A 20,658-nucleotide genomic window follows, 5' to 3' on the forward strand; every position below is an offset into this window, starting at 1 on the left:
TAAATAATTAATTTTGTTTGTTAAGCGCAAATATTCGTTTCTAAACTATTTCTAAATTCAGTTCTAATATCCAGCAAATGAATAAATGAACAATAATAACAAAATGTGCTCAAAAACCTGAGTTATATCCTAAAACACATGCTGTGCCCCATATGGTCTAAAACCTGACAGGTGGGCAAATCTAAGCTTGTCTTTAATAAAACAAATATAAATATGGATATAATAAATAATACTGCTAATAATAATAACATTATACAAAAGCAAATTGTTATGAATGAACTGAAAAAGCCTCCTGAGATGAAGAAGACATAAAAGCAGTGATTTTTCATATTTATGTAGGCTAGAAAATAATATGTTTTGTAATATTTTAATCCTTTATATTTAAATCCTATATCTATTCTTATTATATCCTATATATATCCTTAATATTTATTTTTTTTTCATATGTAAAGATATTTGCCTATTGCTCTCTTGTGTGTATTAAGCAGTGTGTAAGCGAGGCGCAACTCTGAGCCGGAGTTTAGACCGGGTTTGTTTAGTCAATAGCACTGCGCCAGTAGTGCGCCTCAGAACGCCTTCCTGTTTAGACCAGAACGCCTTTGGGCGTACATATGTGCGCTAATGCATTTGCCATTTAAACAGCGTAGCGCAACACCTCAGAACGACTCTTGCGCCAAGCTGAAACTACCAAAAGACTATTGCGCCGCGCCTTGCGCCACACTGCGCCGGGTGTATGATAGGGCCCTTGATGTTTGTGTTCACATATTTTTTTCCAATGTTAAATAGATATTTCTAACGTGTCTTTTGAAACAGATTTTATATAAAAAAAACATTTATCAGATCAGTAATCAGAAACATTTGCTGTGTGCTTTGTACAGCAAATGTTTTCCAGACCAAACCCTCTTTAAAACACATCTTGCAGACCTACAAGTGCTATCTAGCATGGCTGCTATAGCAGATACGCAGCCCTCAGATTTCCACTTGCTTTTCTCAGCTTTTAAGCAAAGCTCGAGGAGATCAAAAGACCATGGAAGTCCTCACAGATCATCATTGCCTCTCCTGCTGTCAAAATAGTGTGTTAAAGTCGACCTCCACAAAAAGGAGCTTGTCCTGTGGGTGTGTGAGAGGTGGCAGGTCACTTCCTCAGAGGTGTACAGGGGACAGATGTCGTGCACTCTCTTTCCTGTCACATGGCCAGTCCATTTCTGTGGTCTGTGCTGTCCCTACACCTGATTCTAACATTAGGATGTGTTCCCACGCTTCACCCTCCCCCTGTTTTGTAAATGACCCCAATCAGGCACTTTTAGGGTCTGTGAAAGTGGGCTCTGATAAGTGACTTGTCATTGAGGGTATTTTCACTTGTTGTCTTTGCTAGGACAAGCTAAAGATAATGAACATTGCTTTTTATGTATTTCAGTGACACTATTTAAATGTTCAATTGATTGTCTTGATTATTTCAATTGCATATGTGAAACAGACAGTGTGATATTCAGCAACAAATAAAATCAGTAACTAAAATGTTCATTATATATATATATATATATATATATATATATATATATATATATATATATATATATATATATATATATATATACATACATATATATATATATACACACATATATATATATACACATATATATATTTATAAATATATAGAAAATAAAAGAAAAAAAAACATATATATATACATACATATATATATATACACACATATATATATATACACATATATATATTTATAAATATATGTATGTGTATGTATATATATATGTTTTTTTTTCTTTTTTAATTATTTCCTAAATGATTTTTATCAGAGCAAGGAAATTTTCACAGTATGTCTGATAATAATTTTTCTTCTGGATAAAGTCTTATTTGTTTAATTTTGGCTAGAATAATTTTAGAATAATAATAGTTTTTAATTTTTTAAACACCATTTTAAGGTGAAAATTACTAATTTTTTCACAGATTATCTACAAACCTTCGTTATATAATAACTTGCCTAATTACCCTAACCTGCCGAGTTATTAAAACTATTATGTTTAGAAATGTGTTGAAAAAATATTTTCTCCGTTAAACAGAAATTGGGGGAAAATTAAACAGGGGGGCTTATAATTCAACTGTACTACAACTGTAAATACCAGTAAAATTTTTATCACTTATTTATAAGACATCTTCAATAGGACATGTTTAAATTTTAAAATGGAAATATTATTTAAAGCATTTTGTTGCTGTTACACATATGCAGCTATTGTCATTTTATATACTGTAACTGCACTCTCAGAAATAAAGGTATGCGAGCTGTCACTGGGGTGGTACATTTTTAAAAGGTACACATTTGTACTTAATGGGTCCATATTAGTACCTCAAAAGTATTCATTAGTGCCTAAAAATTTTAGGAGGAACACTTTTGTACTTTAAGTACTCTTATGTACCCTTGAGGCACTAATATGTACCTTTGGGGTACAAATTTGTACTTTTTGAAAAGGTACCACCCCAGTGACAGCTTGCGTACCTTTATTTCTGAGAGTGTATAATCTGCAAATCCAGAGGATCTAAGAACTAGAAGTAGCCTCTTATGTTTTCCATAGCTATATTTACTGCATATTCATATTTTATTACACTCTCAGAAAAACATGGTACAATGTTGTACCAAAGAAGGTACAAACCCATGTCACTGGGACATTACATTTTTATGTAACAGAATTGTAGAATATGGACATGAACGGACATGATTTGCACCATGGGAAGCCAAAATGTACCTTTGGTTTTTAAAACCTGCAGATCCTATAATGTACCTTCATCAAAGGTACAAATCAGATCCATGAAGGTACCACTACAGTGACAAGACACTCAGTACCTTAACAGTGTCAAATGTGTTCCTTTAAGAACTATTTAAAGACATGCTGCTATATCCAAAAAAGTTTATTTTTGTGTAAATAAACATTTTCCATTGACAATAAAGAATAAAAAAAATACTTTGACAAATCAAAAGATCTATTTTTTTTTTGCTAAACATTTCACAACACTTTTCAAAAAAATTGTTAAATACAATATAAAACTCCAATTTTCACACAATACCTCTGTAATCACTTAAAAGTTCATTTAATGTAGTACATTTTAAAATAGAAATAGAATTATGCAAAAGTATTGTAGTGAGATATGCACAATGTTTTACAATAGTAGATTAGTTTTACAATACTAAAGTGTCTGCATGAACACTTGGCATATGCAGGACTTTTGGCAGCTCACGTGCGCAAGTGGAAAGCAAACGGCAAAAGGTGCAGATATCAATAATGAAACCATATTTATCAGAAAATGCTTATCAAATGCCTTAAATGTTTAGTTTACAATATCTATAGTTTTGTTTTACCCTTTGTTTTGTATTATAGAACTTAATTCATGTTTATGAGTTTCTTTAAATGTGCTTGTAAATGATGATTCATGTTGTAATTTGGAAATTATTCATAAAATCTTTGCCTTTCCAGTCATATTTATTTTCATAGATATTGCAATAACGGAAGAGTTGTCTAACACTTTTTATAAGAACAGTTGTGTACCTTCATTTCAATTGTACCATAAAATGCACAGAACAGGATAATAAGAGGTCTTTTCTGTACCATATAAGGTACAACTTTTACAAAGGTACAACACTGTTCCTTAAGGAACATTATTTGTACCACTGTGTACCTGTTTTTTGAGCATGTAAAAAAAAAATATGTTAAATACAATTTTTTTCAGTGAAAGTCTAATTCTGTAATAATAATTATTTCTAAATGAGAAACATGTCACCTTTGCATAATGGAGTATAATAATAACAATAATATTAATAATTAGAAGAAGAAGAGTATGTACATTATAAACCCTCCTCGTTCAGTTTACTTCACTTCTTTAAGTTTAAGTCTAAATGTTTGCTTTTTTTCATCTTTTGGTAATATTAATTCTGTTTGTTATTATAAATGTAATGGGCAGCATGGTGGCGCAGTGAGTATCACTATCACCTCACAGCAAGAAGGTCGCTGGTTTGATCCTCGGCTGGGTCAGTTGGCATTTCTGTGTGGAGTTTGCATTTTCTCCCTGTGGGTTTCCTCTGGGTGCTCCGGTTTCCAAAGTCTAAAGACATGTGCTATAGGTGAATTGGGTTAGCTAAATTGTCTGTAGTGTATGTGTGTGAATGAGTGTTTGGGTGTTTCCCAGTGATGGGTTGCAGCTGGAAGGGCATCCGCCGCGTAATACATGTGCTGGATAAGTTGGCGGTTCATTCCACTGTGGCGACCCTTCATAAATAAAGGGACTGAGTCAAAAAGAAAGTGAATGAATTAAAAATGTATTAATTTAATTTCTGTGTTTTTCCTCCATTCCTCATGATGAATAATGACTTCTTATTTTTAATATAGAGCTCTACCCACATGTAGTATCTGGAAGAAACCCTCATAGAAGACTTATGAGAAATATTAGACAATGCTCAATACAGATGATATGTTTTTATTTTTCATGTGCAATGCAGAGCTGTATTGCTAAGATTTATGCCATTTTTCAGGCTGTAAGTCTCAAGCAGCTGCTGTTATAGTCACGGAAATTAGAGACAACACTGTATGAAACAATGAGCGCAGTGAGAGTCGGAAAGAGCAGCGTCTGTGGACACCATCAGCTCTGAGTGCGGGAGAAAAGTGCCCCGGTCGTTTAGGCAGGTGCAGCCGCAGGACCTGCTGCTTGGGTGATCACACATTCGATCTGTTCCCTGGATTATTCGGCCTCATGGAATTAAGCTCTGGATTTCATGTCAGAATGATGGTGGAAATGCATTTTGATTGTTTTTAATTAATGGTTTGTTTTAAGGGGGTTTCCTGCTAAAGATCCCCCAAACTATCATTACAAGGGACCTCAACTTAGGAAGACATCTGTGTATTTTTTATACATACAAATTAATTTACATGAAAAAAATAAACATATTTGTGTTTAAAGTTAACAAAATGTTTGCCATTCAGCTGTCCTTTTAATTGAAGCACTAAAAAATAAATAGAATATATGGGAAATGTTTTCAGTTAATTTTCAAGATTATTTAACATCTTTTATTAAGATTATTTAACTTTTTCCAGATCTACTACTACTACTAATAATAATAATAATAATAATAATTTTCCGAGAGATGGTTTGCGGCTGGAAGGTCATCCGCTGCGTAAAAACTTGCTGGATAAGTTGGCGGTTAATTCCGCTGTGGCAACCATGGAATAATAAAGGGACTAAGCCGACAAGAAAATGAATGAATGAATAATAATAATTATTATAATAATAATAATAATTTTAATAATAATAATAAAAATTGAAGCTGCAAGCAGCGATGAAAGGGACCTCGCACCTGGGTTCAATGCCACCCGGTGGCCTTAGGATGACAGAGAACAGTGGACAAAAATAATTTAAGCTGATATACTAAAAAAAAAAAATCATCAATTTATGCCAAAGTTTCTTCTGTCAGTAGGTGGCGCTATGACTGTTACTAAATAATGGGATGTTGATGTCTTCAGGAGAGGAATCTCATAGAACCTGTGAATTTTCAGGCAGATCAGACATTGTGTTTAGAGGTACTTTCTCTTCTATGGCAATACACTGAAATTTGTCAGTCCACCACGGACAAGCCTCTTCGACAAAAACTCTACTGCACAATTTCACATCATAAAGGCCTTTGAATTAAACTGACAAAACTTGGATGCGATCTGATAAAACGTCTAGAAGGAGTTTGTTACAGTGTAAAACATGTCATTTCCTGTTGCCAGCAGGTGGCGCTACTGTAACTGGATATTGGGATGGAAACATGTTCAGGTCATGACTCTTATCAAGCATGTGAATTTTGAGGCAGATCGGAAAATGCATGCCTGAGTTAAAACAACTTCCTGTTTCGTGGCGAATTGTCAAAGTTTGAGAGGCCGCCACGGACACGCCCTACGATGAATACTCTAGATCTTCTCAATTCAACATCGCCAAGGCTGTTAGCGATGTTAAGACTTTTTTGTAGGTATTGGCCACTCGATCAAAAGTGCATAGGTGGCGCTGTTGAGTCATTATGCATTGTCCACTTCCGAAACCTAGAACAAACGTATATTTTCGCCACTTTTGCTGCGTGCGCAAATTTTTGTTAATTAATTAATATTTTTACAGTACTTTGACCGTTGGGTTTAGGGTTGGGGTGGAGGTAGGTGTTACAAAAATACAATTTATTGGGTAATTTAATAGATAGCATAAATAATACTCGGTACAGCTACTGTTTGTACTTTACTGTGATGATTGGGTTTAGGGTTGGGGTGGGGGTAGGCGTTAAAAAATACAATAAATGGGAAATTTAATAAATAAAATAAATAATTCTCGCTAACCTCCGGCTGCAACTAAATCTGATCTAGCAACAACCCTTAAAAATGCAATTCATTCTAGAGGAAAAGAAGAAGAAGAAACGAAGCAATTCAAAATGGCCCCCAAAAAAGAAATGCTGTATATGTTACAATAATAACACTGTACAGTATCCCATTAATTACAAACCTGAATTTAAATAGATTGAAATGAATTAAATCAAGACAATTGCTGCTTTCAATTTTACCTTCAATACATTTATGCATTAATACATTACATTTCATATCAAAACATACATTTATTAACACACTGTTAATACATTCAGGTTTTGTGAGATAACGATCAGTTTTGTGCAAGAAAATATAGTCAACATGCGAAGTGGATCAAAAATGCTTTTGCTTTGTTTAAATCATCCTTAAGTTTGGGTGTTCTTCAATAGATTTAAGAAAACTTTGATGAAAGGTTTTGATCCATTTCAAATATTGACTACTTTGTACTATCCGCTGCAGTCGGGGCAAGCACTATATTCCAGCCTGATCTCACGAGAAAACGTAAGTATTTTACGTTTTGCCAGTTAAGTGGCTAATTCGTACGAATTCGTACGAGTTCAGTCGTACGAAATGGTACGATTTTAAAAAGGAGGCGTGGCACATGACCCCACCTCTAACCCCAACCGTCATTGGGGGATAAGCAAATCGTACTAAATTGTACGAATTAGATCGTACGAATTCATTCGAATTAGCCACTAAATGAAAAAGTTACGAATTGCCAAGAGATTGTGTTGTATATTCTGATTGTATTATCCTCTTAAATACTGAAGAGCAGTTTGAGCCTTGCTGGTTTACTTGTTTCTTTGAGCTCTTGATGTTAACAAAGATTTGAGTGTTTATTGATGTAAAATAATTTAATTAATTAATTAATTAAAAATGTGTCGACCTTGATTTACTGCAGCATTAAGATGGATAGTCATTTATTATTATACATAATATATATTACTATTAATACTGTTAATATTTATAATAACAAACATGATTGTGTTCCTCACAAATACATTTTCCTATTTCATAAATTATTGGATCTCATCTTATTTATTTTCTTATTTAAATTCCTTTTTTTCACTCATGTGTCTTTTGGTTGTTGATAACGGATTATTTTGTGCAGTTATCAGGTAATCTAAGAATTTTCTTCAAGTGGTATTAGAATTGTTTGATTGCTTTTCTTTCAGATATGATATTTCACCTCAAGTCTAAACGTTTAACTAGTTGTGTATTATTTTTTTTCATGTATGTGTACTGAAAGTTCTTGTGCTGATTTTGAAAATGTGTACAGACTGCCCTGGAGGATCATATTATAGAGAAATCTCATAATTGTTTGTCTGTTGATGCAAATACCTCAGGAGAGAGGTTTATGAGTGTAAAGCACACACATAATATGGTTGTTATACTGACACTTTAATTATTTTTTTCTAACAGACAAGGATGCTGAAAATTTGTCTTTCTGCTGCCCCCATCAGGTCTGGAGCATTTATGCAGTTCATGTGATTTCATAGCTGATATATGCTGTTATTATTTGTCATAAAACTGTATTATCTATACAATAATCTGTAATATCTATATCATTTTACAATGCAGTAAGGCCAGATTTCTTTTTCTTCAGAAAAAAACTAAAAACAAAGAAAACTTAAGTGGATGTTGCATATTTTCACCCCAAAATACTTGCCAAGTGCTTCCAAACCTTTATGAGTTCCTTTATTCTGTTTTAAAATAAGATATTTCTGAAGAAAGCTGAACACATGTAAACACTGACTTCCATAGAAGAGAATCAAATTTAAATTCAATTTGTCACACACAGTTATACACTGTATAGTATAATTCATTCATTCATTTTCCTTCTGCCTAGTCCCTTTATTCAGCAGGGTCGCCACAGTGGAATGAACCACCACCTTTGAGCATATGCTTTACACAGCGGATGCCCTTCCAGCTGCAACCCAGTACTGGGTAACACCCATACACTCTCACATGCACACACATAGACTATGGCCGACTTAGTTTATTCAATTCACCTTTAGCGATACCCATACAATTTAGTTTATTCAATTTACCTAAAGCGATACCCATACAATTGAGTTTTTTTCAATTCACCTATTACAGTTTTTCTAGTTTGCTTTGACCTGGTTAAAGAAACTAGGTTCCTATTCATTTTCATTATCACTATCCCAGCAGAGCAGAGGACAGGTCTTGCAAATGTGTAAACCCTTTCTCATTGGGTAGACACATTTTCCCCACCATTTTTCCAAACAGTTAACACAGATGTCATGCAAGCAGTCCAAACTCCATTGTTTTAGTTTTGGTAACCAAACAGAATCCATCTATTCCTAACTATTAAAAACTACCAACATCAGTATGAAATCACTGAAGCAGCGGTTTGACACTCCTTTACACAAATCTTCAATTAGCCATCATTCTGCAAACCTTATATAAACGATGAAAGGTCTGTGTTGTTCTGTGCCAGCATTGATGGAGGAGGTCAATATGGCCTATGCTCCCAATAGTTTTGACTGTATATTAGTTTACTTGTGTTTTCTCTAATATTTACAGTATTTTATTACTTTTGTCTGTTTTATTTTATATACAGTATTTCAGTTGTCAGCCACAGTTTGAAAAATGTCATGAATTCAATATATATACAATCAAAGCACATCTTATTCTTGATCCAATTCTTTGCAAAAAGGCGAATTTGACAGCCCAAATAGAGACAACAAATGCCATTGGCTATAAGCTACAATGGCAAGCAATGGTGGTGCATTTTGAGTTCTGTATTTTGTATTTTGTTGTGCATTGTGTAATGATTAATTGAAAGAGCTCATATACTTGTTTGCAAGTTGTGTTGTTTGAAGGTAAATCTAGCTTTTGTTGCATATGTTAAATGTTTTGACACGATATGTGCCTTTTGCAAGCAAAATGTGTCATTTTGACCATGAGTGCCGCTGTTTAGGCCTGTGTGTTAACTGTTTTGAAAATGTGGAGTTTCAGTTGACAACTGCATCCAAGCAATGGAGAAAAACTGTAATTTCTTTATTAAGATTTTATTAATGTTTACTTTAGGGAAGCTCCTGAGAAAAATTTGTTATATCTCTAATCTTTCGTAATAAATATAAAATTCTGCCCGCGGGACCCGACCACATTTCTGCGGCGCAGGAATAAATTTCAGAATAAAGCATGGGAGCGGTTGGTAACGGGTTTAATTTGGGACGGGAGCGGACCGTCTAGCAATATCGCTCCCGGCTCCCGAGCGAGCACGCGTATGTATGTGTGCAAATGAAATAGCTGTGCTTAGCTTGTTTGTTGCTGTGTATGTGTGTGTGTGCATGCGCAAATGAGAGGTGTTTGTGTGCGTGCGCGAATGAGAGAGAGAGAGAGCTTTGCCTGTGTGTATGCTTGGTGCTTATGTGTGTGTGTCTGTTTATACAGACAGCTTGTTATAGGCTGTCTGGATTCTGTATAGCTGGGTGGTTTTCAGTTTTGTTCTCCCCCCGCTCTTTAGCGGGATCGGGCGCAGCGGGTAGAATACGGAGCGGGTCGGGCAGCGGGACAACAAATGCTGAATGTAAGCGGGAGCGGTCGGGTTCTGGCTAAAACCCAGATCTCTACTTCCCACCTCCAGTCGCAATGGCTTCTGGGACTTCTATAGCGAGTTCAAAGCTCAGGTCTGCATCCATGCGTCCTCGTTATCAAGAAGACATCCAGGAAATTTCACAAGTCCTATGTTCTTGCGATCTTGAGTATTAGAACTGAATTTTGGCAGTTCATGGTGACATTACACGAGGACACAAGGACGCAAGATCACTAAAGAATGCACTTTGAGAAACAGCCAGGGAGAACATGCAAACGGCTCACAGAAACACCAACTGGCCCAGCTGAGGCTCAAACCAGCAACCTTCTTCACTCGCATTTTTCCCAGGAGCCTCCTGTATTTCAGACCCGTCTTCTGTTTTGTGCACAACAATAACGAAAACAACAAGCATTCATCAATTGTGGAGCATAACATAACCATGATCATTATATTATATGCATCAGCCAACATCTATCAATCCAGAAAGCCAGAAATCATCAACATCAAGTCTGTGATTTCAATGTGATTTCAAAACGGCCAACACCATGAGGGTCTCCTCATTTAGAATAAAAACCTTTTTGCACGTTTTTACATTTATTTTTTAAACTGTGAATATCTGCCTGTAATTATATCCCCCTCAGTGGTATTATTAGTCTGTGGATATGAAGTCCCATCTAAGCAAATGACAAATATAGCAAACTATGCCATCTGAGTTGGAGGAGTTGACAGAAACTTCCCGGACCACCCGTTGACAAGATGAGAATAGATAAAATATAGACTGTATTCTCATAGGAGGAAGTGTCGAGATGTATATTTGTATATTTGCGCCGGCTGAAGCTCTACTTCAGTGTGCGGCGGGGTTTGGAATGGTGTTTACTGTCCACGGCCAACTGCCCCCTCCGATTCAGCTCCAGTTGATCGTGTTCAGACCCATAAGCCTCCTCTCCAACCCGGCTCCCCCTGCTCGGACCCAGTGCTCATTGGCCGCTAGTGTCGTCACAGAGACAACAGCTGTCTCCAGGATGAAGAAGCTACATTTGGGGTGCCAGCCAGTCTGCCTGCCTGCAATTGGAGAATCCCAGAGTCCCTCATGGCCTCCACGCCACACACTGACTTAAAGCCAGCCATCACAAATACGTAACAGCGCCCTCTATGGGCTTTACAGCACATCTACACCTCTAGAGGAGTTGTTTACTGCTTACCTCATTTTTATACTTTAATATCAATTAAAATAATTATGTATATACAAAATCTGTCTACAGATATTTATATAATGGAAAGCATATGAAGAGTTTAGTTGCAAAGATGTCTGAAATTTTCCTCTAAAATGAGCATTTTCCTGTGCGCATGTTCAGTAACATCACTTTTATGGCAAAAGTAAAGTTATTTTCTTAGTTTTTAAAGTGAAATATCTCAACATAAACAAAGGAGGCGGAGAAAAATGTTCATTTTCTATGGAAATTTCAGACGGCACTTAGAGATTTTTGCATCTGAACTCTACATATATTACTGTACTAACATATGGTATTGTTGTAATGACTGTTGATTAGTAGCATGTTAATAATATTCATTTAAAAAATCCAAACATGAGCTTTTAATTTGTTCCTTGAGATTTGCATAGCAGTATCTGGTCAAACATATAAAATTATCTACAATTATAATATCATGCATTGTATATTCTAAGGATAAATATGAGCATTTAGTGGTTCATGACAACATCTGCTTAGGTATATACACAATTCAACAGCTATTACATAGAACACACTGTAAAAAAAATCTGTAAATTTTACGGTTTATTTCTGGCAGTAAAATACAGTAAAAAATGCAACCTTTAAATTACACAAATTGATTGTAAAATAACAGATATTACATTACAGAAATTTACTGTGAAATAACGGACATTAAATTACAATAATTTTCTGTAAAATAGCAGACATTAAATTACAGAAATGTACGGTAAAATAATGGACAATAAATTACAGAAATGTACTGTAAAATAACGAACATGAAATTACAGAAATTTATTGTAAAGTAACGGCCGTCAAATTACAGAAATTTATCATAAAATAATGGACATTAAATTACAGAAATTTACCGTAAAATAACGAACATTAAATTACCGAAATGTACTGTAATATTACAGACATTACATTACAGAAATTTACTGTTAAATAACTAACATTAAATTACAGAAATTTACTGTAAAATGATGGACATTAAATTACAGAAATGTACTGTAATATAACAGATATTACATTACAGAAATTGACGGTAAAATAACGGACATTAAGAAATTTACTTAAAGTTAATTTTCTGGTAAATTTCTGTAATTCAATCTCTGTTATTTTACTGTACATTTCTGTTATTTAATGTCCGTTAAATTAAGCTGGGGTGCCAAAAAAAAAAAAAAAAACACGTAAAATTACGGATTGTGTAAGTTAACAGTTATTATTGTGATATGTGTATATATCATATAATACTAAATGTGCTAAATATGAGCATTTAATTCTGGTTTTAGTTTTACAACACAATTTGGTCAGGAGATATGTTGCTGCTTTAAATCAAGTGTGTTAACACAAGCATATTATAATAACATATGCAGTTTTTGCATTCACACCGATTCCAATCAAATTAATGTCCATGGTTGCTTTTGTAAGATTCTTAAAAAGTTTAGTTTCACTTTAAAAGTCACTGTGTGTTTGTGTGTGCATCAACTGTATGTGTGTCGTACAGTGCAGCAGTTGAGCTGTCCTCCACGCTCGCACCTGCTGCCCACCCAGCACACACGGGTCCGGCCGGCTGCTAAGGCAACACTATAAGAGCTGGTGCCGTTTCACAAGGGGCATTAGCTGTCCGAAACCAATGGAAACTGCTACCGTGGCCTGGACTGGACGTCCCACACTGATGGATGGATGATAACATGGATGTATGAATGATTTACAGGATGCAGAAGAAAGAAAATGAGAGGAAATTCAACTAATGAAGTAATAGCCTGTTTGTAGAGCCAAGGGATCATCAGGGACTTGGTCTGAAAGTGTCTTTTAGATATGCCTGTATGCGGTTCTGTTTAATGCCTAATACTGTCACAATAATATAAATGAGATGCTTGCTTATCTTTTAGTCACCTTTGCATACCTTTGAGTTTGTTTTTTTTAACTAAAATATTCTATCTAACACATATACTTCTCCTAAGCAAGCAATATAAGCCAATGTCAGCCATTAACATTTCTAAGATTGATTCATTTATGCTCCAGTTTATTAATGCTTCAGTCAGTCAAACTTACCAGTGCAACAGGAAAGTCCAGAGAAGTTTTTCTAAACTCCCGAGGACACCATGTCCGAGTACAGTAGTGCTTCAGTATCTCTTTTCTTTTGGCTCTCGTTGATTGACAGTCAGGGCAGGTGTGGGCCATCCTGAGTCAGTTCCAGAAGCCCCTGCACGTCCCACCTGTTCTCTGCATGCTCCCCTTGGCCCTTGACCTGATGACCAACTTTTTATCCCCCTCAACCCGGTGGCAACTGTGGCCCAGGGGCCGGATGGCTTTCATAAATAATCGCTGGTCTAAACAGACAGTGTGAGCCCACCAGCGCTACAGTCTCTACTTTTGACCTCCTACTGCTCCTCTCACTCATTTAGCTCATTTCATTGTTTTTCTCACTGGTCTAAATTATGATATACAGGCATTAATACGTAATAGCATGTAATAGTATAGTAATAACAGTCTAAGGCCATTGGGTGTGGTTTTATCTGTCACTAAATGTATTACTCAAGGAAAGCAATTATCTTGTCAACTGATTAGCTTGTTTTTCTTAAGAAAATATAGTCATTGGGTCTCATTTTTATGTGTATCACCAAATTAAAGGCCTACACTGTGAAAAAAATCTGTAATTTTATGATTTATTTCCGGCAGCTGGGGTGTGTGGGGTGTTAATGTAATGTCTGTTATTTTATGGTAAATTTATGTAATTTAATGTCCATTATTTTATGATAAATTTCTGTGATTTAATGTCCGTCATTTTGCGGTAAATTTCTGTAATTTAATGTCCGTTATTTTACAGTAAATTTCTGTAATTTAATGTCCGTTATTTTACAGTAAATTTCTGTAATTTAATGTCCATTATTTTACAGTAAATTTCTGTAATTTAATGTCCATTATTTTACAGTAAATTTCTGTAATGTAATGTTCGTTATTTTACTGTAAATTTTTGTTTTTTAATGTCCATTATTTTACAGTAAATTTCTGTAATGTAATGTTCGTTATTTTACAGTAAATTTCTGTAGTTTAATGTCCATTATTTTACAGTAAATTTCTGTAATGTAATGTTCGTTATTTTACAGTATATTTCTGTAATGTAATGTTCGTTATTTTACAGTAAATTTCTGTATTTTAATGTCCATTATTTGACAGTAAATTTCTGTAATGTAATGTTCGTTATTTTACAGTAAATTTCTGTAATGTAATGTTCGTTATTTTACAGTAAATTTCTGTATTTTAATGTCCATTATTTGACAGTAAATTTCTGTAATGTAATGTTCGTTATTTTACAGTAAATTTCTGTAATGTAATGTTCGTTATTTTACAGTAAATTTCTGTAATGTAATGTTCGTTATTTTTCAGTAAATTTCTGTAATTTAATGACTGTTATTTTACCGTAAATTTCTGTTTTTAATGTCCGTTATTTTATGGTAAATTTCTGTAATGTGATGTCTGTTATTTTACAGTAAATTTCCGTAATGTAACGTTTGTTATTTTACAGTACGTTTCCATGATTTAATGTCCGAAATTTTACATAAAATGTCTGTAATTTAATGTCCGTTATTTTACAGTAAATTTCTGTAATGTAATGTTCATTCTTTTACAGTATGTTTCCGTAATTGAATGTCCATTCATTTCATTAAATTTCTGTATTTTAATGTCCGTTATTTTACAGAAAATTTCTGTAATGTAATGTTTGTTCTTTTACAGTAAATTTCTATAATTTAATGTCCGTTATTTTACGGTAACTGTCTGTAATTTAATGTCCGTTTTTTTACAGGAAATTTCTGTAATTTAATGTCCGTTATTATACAGTAAATTTCTGTAATTTCATGTTCGTTATTTTACAGTAAATTTCTGTAATTTCATGTTCGTTATTTTACAGTAAATTTCTGTAATTTAATGTCCGTTATTTTAAAGTAAATTTCTGTAATGTAATGTTCATTATACAGTAAATTTCTGTAACTTAATGTCTGTTATTTTACAGTAAATTTCTGTAATGTAATGTTCATTATTTTACCATAAATTTCTGTAATTTAATGCCTGTTATTTTACAGTAAATAAAAAATATATATTCTCATTACTTTTTAACACATCTATAGTTATGAGGTGGCACAGAGTTAGACCTCATTCTTAACTTCACACAAAGTTGATGACGACAACATTGCCATAGCAAATCATGATATATGTAAACTTGGGATTGCCTGCTGGGTTTTTTAAGTTGAGGTGCTATTTGTTTGTTTTTATATTAGATTTTTTTTATATTAACTGTTGCACTAAAGTCCAAACGTAAAGCATTTATGTTATTTATTACTTGATTGTTCAAGCTACCTCACAGAAGTGCTCTGTTTGATAACAGAGTTGTTGAATGTTATATTAGGGTGAATTCAAATAAAAATGAGCATTGTGGATCTGGTTCTTATTATGTATAAAGTATCGGTCCGGTTTTGGTATCAGTAGATACTCAAAATCAAATGACTCTGACTCAGACTCGAGGGCAAAAACACCTGATCAGGACATCCCTTGCTAAAACCAATTGCTATAATATAGTGTTGACGTTTAGAACCATTTCTAGCATGCTATCGTCACTCAGAGCTAAAGTATGATCTTACTTCACCATGTCCCTGGATAAAGGCTAGACAATCATAAACAGCAATGTGAAGCGAATAATAGTAGGCTGAGCCATAGATGTACCATTTGATGGTGGGCTCAATATCTTCTGAGGACTAAACTGGAAAGAATGTGTCCGTTGAGTACGCTGCCCCGCTCACCATGCAAAATCAAGTGAGGTAATCCACACTTTCATTAGTTATGACTCTATGCCTGAAGTATGAGGATAGTCATGACTACTACATGAGAGGAAAACAAGATTTGGGTGGCTTTTAGAAAGCATCCATTACTAAACGTGTGTAGTGGAGTTTCAGATTTAATAAGATAAATAACTAAGAATGGAACAAAATTGACCTGACAGAAATCGTTCAACAATGAGTTAATCGGTCTGTGTTGGCCTGTGAGTCAACCATACAAACATTCTGTTCCTCCAGTGGCAAACACTCAAGGATTAACCAAACTCTCGTTAAAAAAGTTGTGTGAAATGATGGTGGACGTGAAAATAACTTGTGTGTGTGTGTGTGTGTATGCGTGTGTTCCCAATATAGATGCTGAAAGCTGAGACTTGCTGCATGGAGTGTCATAGATGTGTTTACAGCAGTATTCTGACAGCTTGTGTTGCTACGACACAATATCAGATGTTTGAATATACGCTTTATTGATTATTATAATCATAAAGACATTAACTGTCCTTCCCAAATTAGTAGTTTAAAATTAAGATTTGCTGTTACTTTACTTTCTCCCATTATGTACAGTTGAAGTCAGAATTATTAGCCCCCCTATTTATTTATTTTTTCCTAATTTCTGTTTAACTGAAATAAGATTTTCTTCAGCACATTTCTAAACATTATAGTTTTAATAACAAATTTTTCAACAATTGATTTATTTTATCTTTGCCATGATGACAGAAAATAATATTTGACTAGATATTTTTAAAGACACTTCTATACAGCTTAAAGTGACATTTAAAGGCTTCAACTAGGCAGGTTAGGGTAATTAGGCAAGTTATTGTATAACGATGGTTTGTTCTGTAGACTATCAAAAATTAAATTAGCTAAAGGGGCTAATAATTTTGTCCTTAAAATAGTGCTTAAAAAATTAAAAAATTGTTCTGAATTAAAAATTCCTTGCTCTATTAAACATAATTTCGGAAATATTTTTTTTTTTTAAATCAAAGGGGGCTAATAATTTTGACTTCAACTGTATATGAGTCAAAAGAGAAAAACAAAGAGAATATTAAAAGGCCAAGAGCCTTTAGTGATTCATTGAATGCAAGTCAGCATCATTATTAGCTTTAATCATGCATGTGCATTCCTTCACATTATGCACACAAGGTAGGTGCTCAAAAAAAAGAAGCTGTTACATTTACAGTTACAAAACAGTTGCTGTTCCACAGTGATTTCCAGTTATTTTAAAAGATATCCAAGCAGTTGGAAATTGAACGTTAAAGTAATAAATGCTTTTATTGAAAAGGGTGCATTGAACTGATCAAATGTTCAAATGCATGCTATTCTTTTCAGCTTTCTATTCAACGCAGATTTGCAAAAGAGCATCACACAATTTGTCCACATTTTATTCATGCATTCATTTTCTTGTCGGCTTAATCCCTTTATTATTCCAGGGTCGCCACAGCGGAATGATCTGCTAACTTATCCAGCACTTTTTGATGCAGCGGATGCCCTTCCAGCCGCAACCCATCTCTGGGAAACAACACACACACACACACACACACACACATACACATGCACTACGGACAATTTAGCCTACCCAATTCACCTGAACCGCATGTCTTTGGACTGTCTTTGGATGCATGTCTTTGGACGCAGGGAGAACATGCAAACTCCACACAGAAATTCCAACTGAGCTGAGGTTCGAACCAGCGACTCAGCATCCTTCTTGCTGTGAGGCGACAGCACTACCTACTTTGCCACTGCATAGCCTGTCCACATTTTAATATACAGTAAATGCTTCTTGGGCATTAAAGGCTCTATTTTAATGATCTAGGTGCAAAGTCTAAGCGCAGGGCGCAAATGCATTAAGGGCGTGTCCGAATCCACTTTTGCCATCTCCCATTTCCTTTAAGAGTCAGTTGCGTCATGCCTTGGCACATTACATGGTGGACTTTGTAAGTGGAAAAACTGAACCCTTCACTCAAGAGAAAACAGTTAAACAGAGCATCTGCAGCACAAGGATAAAGAATGAGCCTCCTCCAATCAGCCTTTCACTTTCTCTTCCTCTCTTTCGTGGATATTTCGTTTGTTAAGCGCAAAGATTTGTTTTTAAACTATTTCTAAATCAGTTCTAATTTCTAGCAAACGAATAAATAAACATGTTATATTCAAACACTCATGCTATGCCTCATATGGTCCAAAACCCAACAGGTGGACAAATCTAAGCTTGTTTTTAATAAAACAAATTTAAATATGCATATAGTAAACAATACTAATTATAATTATAGCATTATACAAAAGCAAGTTGTTGTGAATAAACTGAATTTATTCAGTTTATTCACTGAATAAATGAATACACCCCCCCCCCCACACACACACACACACACGCAGAGATGAGGTGAGATGACTGTAATAAATTTTGGTATATTTTAATCATTTAATTATTTTTCATTTGTAAAGATATTTATGTATTGCTGTACATTCTGCGTGTATTAAGCATTGTGTTAGTGAGCTGCACAACTAACCCGCTCTGCGCTGGACTTTAGGGACTCTATCATACACCTGGCGCAATAAGGCACAAGACATGTTTCACCGACGGGTTGCTATTTTCAGCCCAACGCAACCTTAGTTTTCCATTTTCCCGCCACATTGTTCAAATAGCAAATCCATTAGCGCCACTTTGTGGACTTATTGGTGTTTCGGTTTAGAAAAGAGGTGTGGTAAATTCTCATTCTTTATCTTGTTTTCTCGCTAATGAAGTGTTCAGTTCTTTTACTCACAGAGTCTACATGTAAATAGCAAATGGGCTCTGGCAGGACACAACTGACTCTTAAGGGAATGGAAGATGAGACTCTAATTGGTTTATTCTCAAAACACACCTATAACTCAGTAGAGAGAATTAGCACAACCCTGTTAGATCATGTGCCGCGGCGCAGAGGGGATTTTTTCATCCTTAAAATTACAAAAGTGGATTCGGACATGACCTTAATGCTTTTATGTCTTGCGCTATAGACGTTGTGCCTAGATTGTTAAAAAAGAGCCCTAGACCTACTTTCAGCTGGTTTATTAAAGTCTATTTTAGTTCCTTAAAATAGCAACGTGCCAGCAATGCACCTTAACACACTTCTTTTCTAGATCAAAACACCCATCAGTAAAACAAAGTGGCACAAATGGATTTGCTATTTAAATGATGTGGCGGAAAACGGGAAAATTAAGGTTGGGGCAAACCCAGCCTGATCTCACGAGGAAACATAAGTATTTTACGTTTTGTCAGTTTAGTGGCTAATTCGTACGATTTCGTACGAGTTCAGTCGTACAAAAATGTTTGATTTTAAAAAGGAGGCGTGGCACTCAACCCCACCATCATTGGGTGATGAGAAAATCGTAATAAATTGTACGAATTAGATAGTATGAATTCATACAAATTAGCCACTAAATCAAAGAGTTACGAATTGCTGTGAGATTGCGTTGGCACCTTATTGTGTCCTGTACATGATAAAAACTAAACTAAATCAGCATATTAGAATGATTCGTAAAGGATCATGTGACACTGATGTCTTGAATATTTGAACCTGAATATTATCCTTTGCCGTATAAATGAAATAGAAATATATACTGTATACAAAGGAAGATACTCCTTTTCAGTTATGTCCAATGGCCTGGAATTTGTGAAATTGTCACCTCTCAATTACCACAGTGTAAAGCCAGGGCTAATTGCAGTTGTATTTGGCTTTAGCAAAACTATCAACAACACTGTTTTGATCAGGAAACAGGATTAAAGGATTGGAAAGGAATGTTGTCTCTGATTAGCGCTTGACGTGAAGTGAAGGTGTTCATATGACGAAAAAAGGAAGAAACCTTTTGGATTCAAGGAAACATCTTTCACTGCGTCACAGCATTTAGAGTTGCGTGCTGCACGACAAGCTGCAAATCATTGCATTAGCAGCATGCAAGTGTTGAGTGCACGCATGTGCATGTGAGAATATAGGAACAACCACACGTGTGCGCACAAGCACACATACTCCAGCCACTACACACTGAACCTCTCAAGATGTCTTTCCTCAAAAAACTGTCAACAGCCACTAGTGGATTCGGTTCGACATCTGCAACATCTCAGACATCACTGTTTTTACCCCCCCTTTTCACTCTCTGTCTCTTTTGCCCAGTGGTGCTCAAACAGGCCTACCCAGCTTTTGTTTCAAAAAGCTGATGAAATTGTCCCATGGTCTACAGCTGGTCCTCTGGACTTGACTTTGAAATCAGAGCTGGCCGTGGAGATGTTTGCATACCGCTTGTAGGCAGTGAGTGGGTTCAAGAGACCACGTTAATTAACCGGCAGGATTGTGCTGGTTTATCAACAGACCTCCCATTTCAGCCTCATGGCTTAGAAGATAGCAGGACCATGTACATAACAGTACATAATTTAGTAGGACATATACACAGAACTGACCAAAAGACAACGGCAATAATGAGGAGATAACATGCTTAAAGGGTCACGAAACACCAAAACACATTTTTTGAGCTGTTGACAGTCGTATATGTGTCCCACACTGCTAAAAACACTATTAGGACACTTATATTTCACTAAAAAGTGTAAATTGGTTGTTTTTGCGTTATTTCAAGCAAATTCGTACTTCCGGTTTGAAACGAATTTTTGAAGCTGC

The 20,658-nt window shown here is 35.1% G+C and overlaps 1 long non-coding RNA gene across 3 annotated transcripts in view; it reads left to right on the forward strand.

Annotated features, from left to right (window-relative positions):
* The window catches only part of LOC141381013 (uncharacterized), a 72,529-nt gene extending 56,917 nt beyond the window's left edge, over positions 1-15,612 (forward strand). The window contains exons 3-5 of one of the 3 annotated variants that reach the window (XR_012400497.1): positions 7,818-7,858; positions 8,245-8,342; positions 12,691-13,831. This is a non-coding gene — a long non-coding RNA (uncharacterized lncRNA). Of the gene's footprint in view, positions 1-7,817; positions 7,859-8,244; positions 8,343-12,690 lie in introns of all 3 variants that reach the window. The other 2 variants (XR_012400498.1, XR_012400496.1) reach the window with 2 other exon arrangements.
* Positions 15,613-20,658: the final 5,046 nt, after the last annotated feature.

Source organism: Danio rerio, chromosome 25, assembly GCF_049306965.1.
Source record: "Danio rerio strain Tuebingen ecotype United States chromosome 25, GRCz12tu, whole genome shotgun sequence".
In the NCBI taxonomy this organism is placed as follows: domain Eukaryota; kingdom Metazoa; phylum Chordata; class Actinopteri; order Cypriniformes; family Danionidae; genus Danio; species Danio rerio.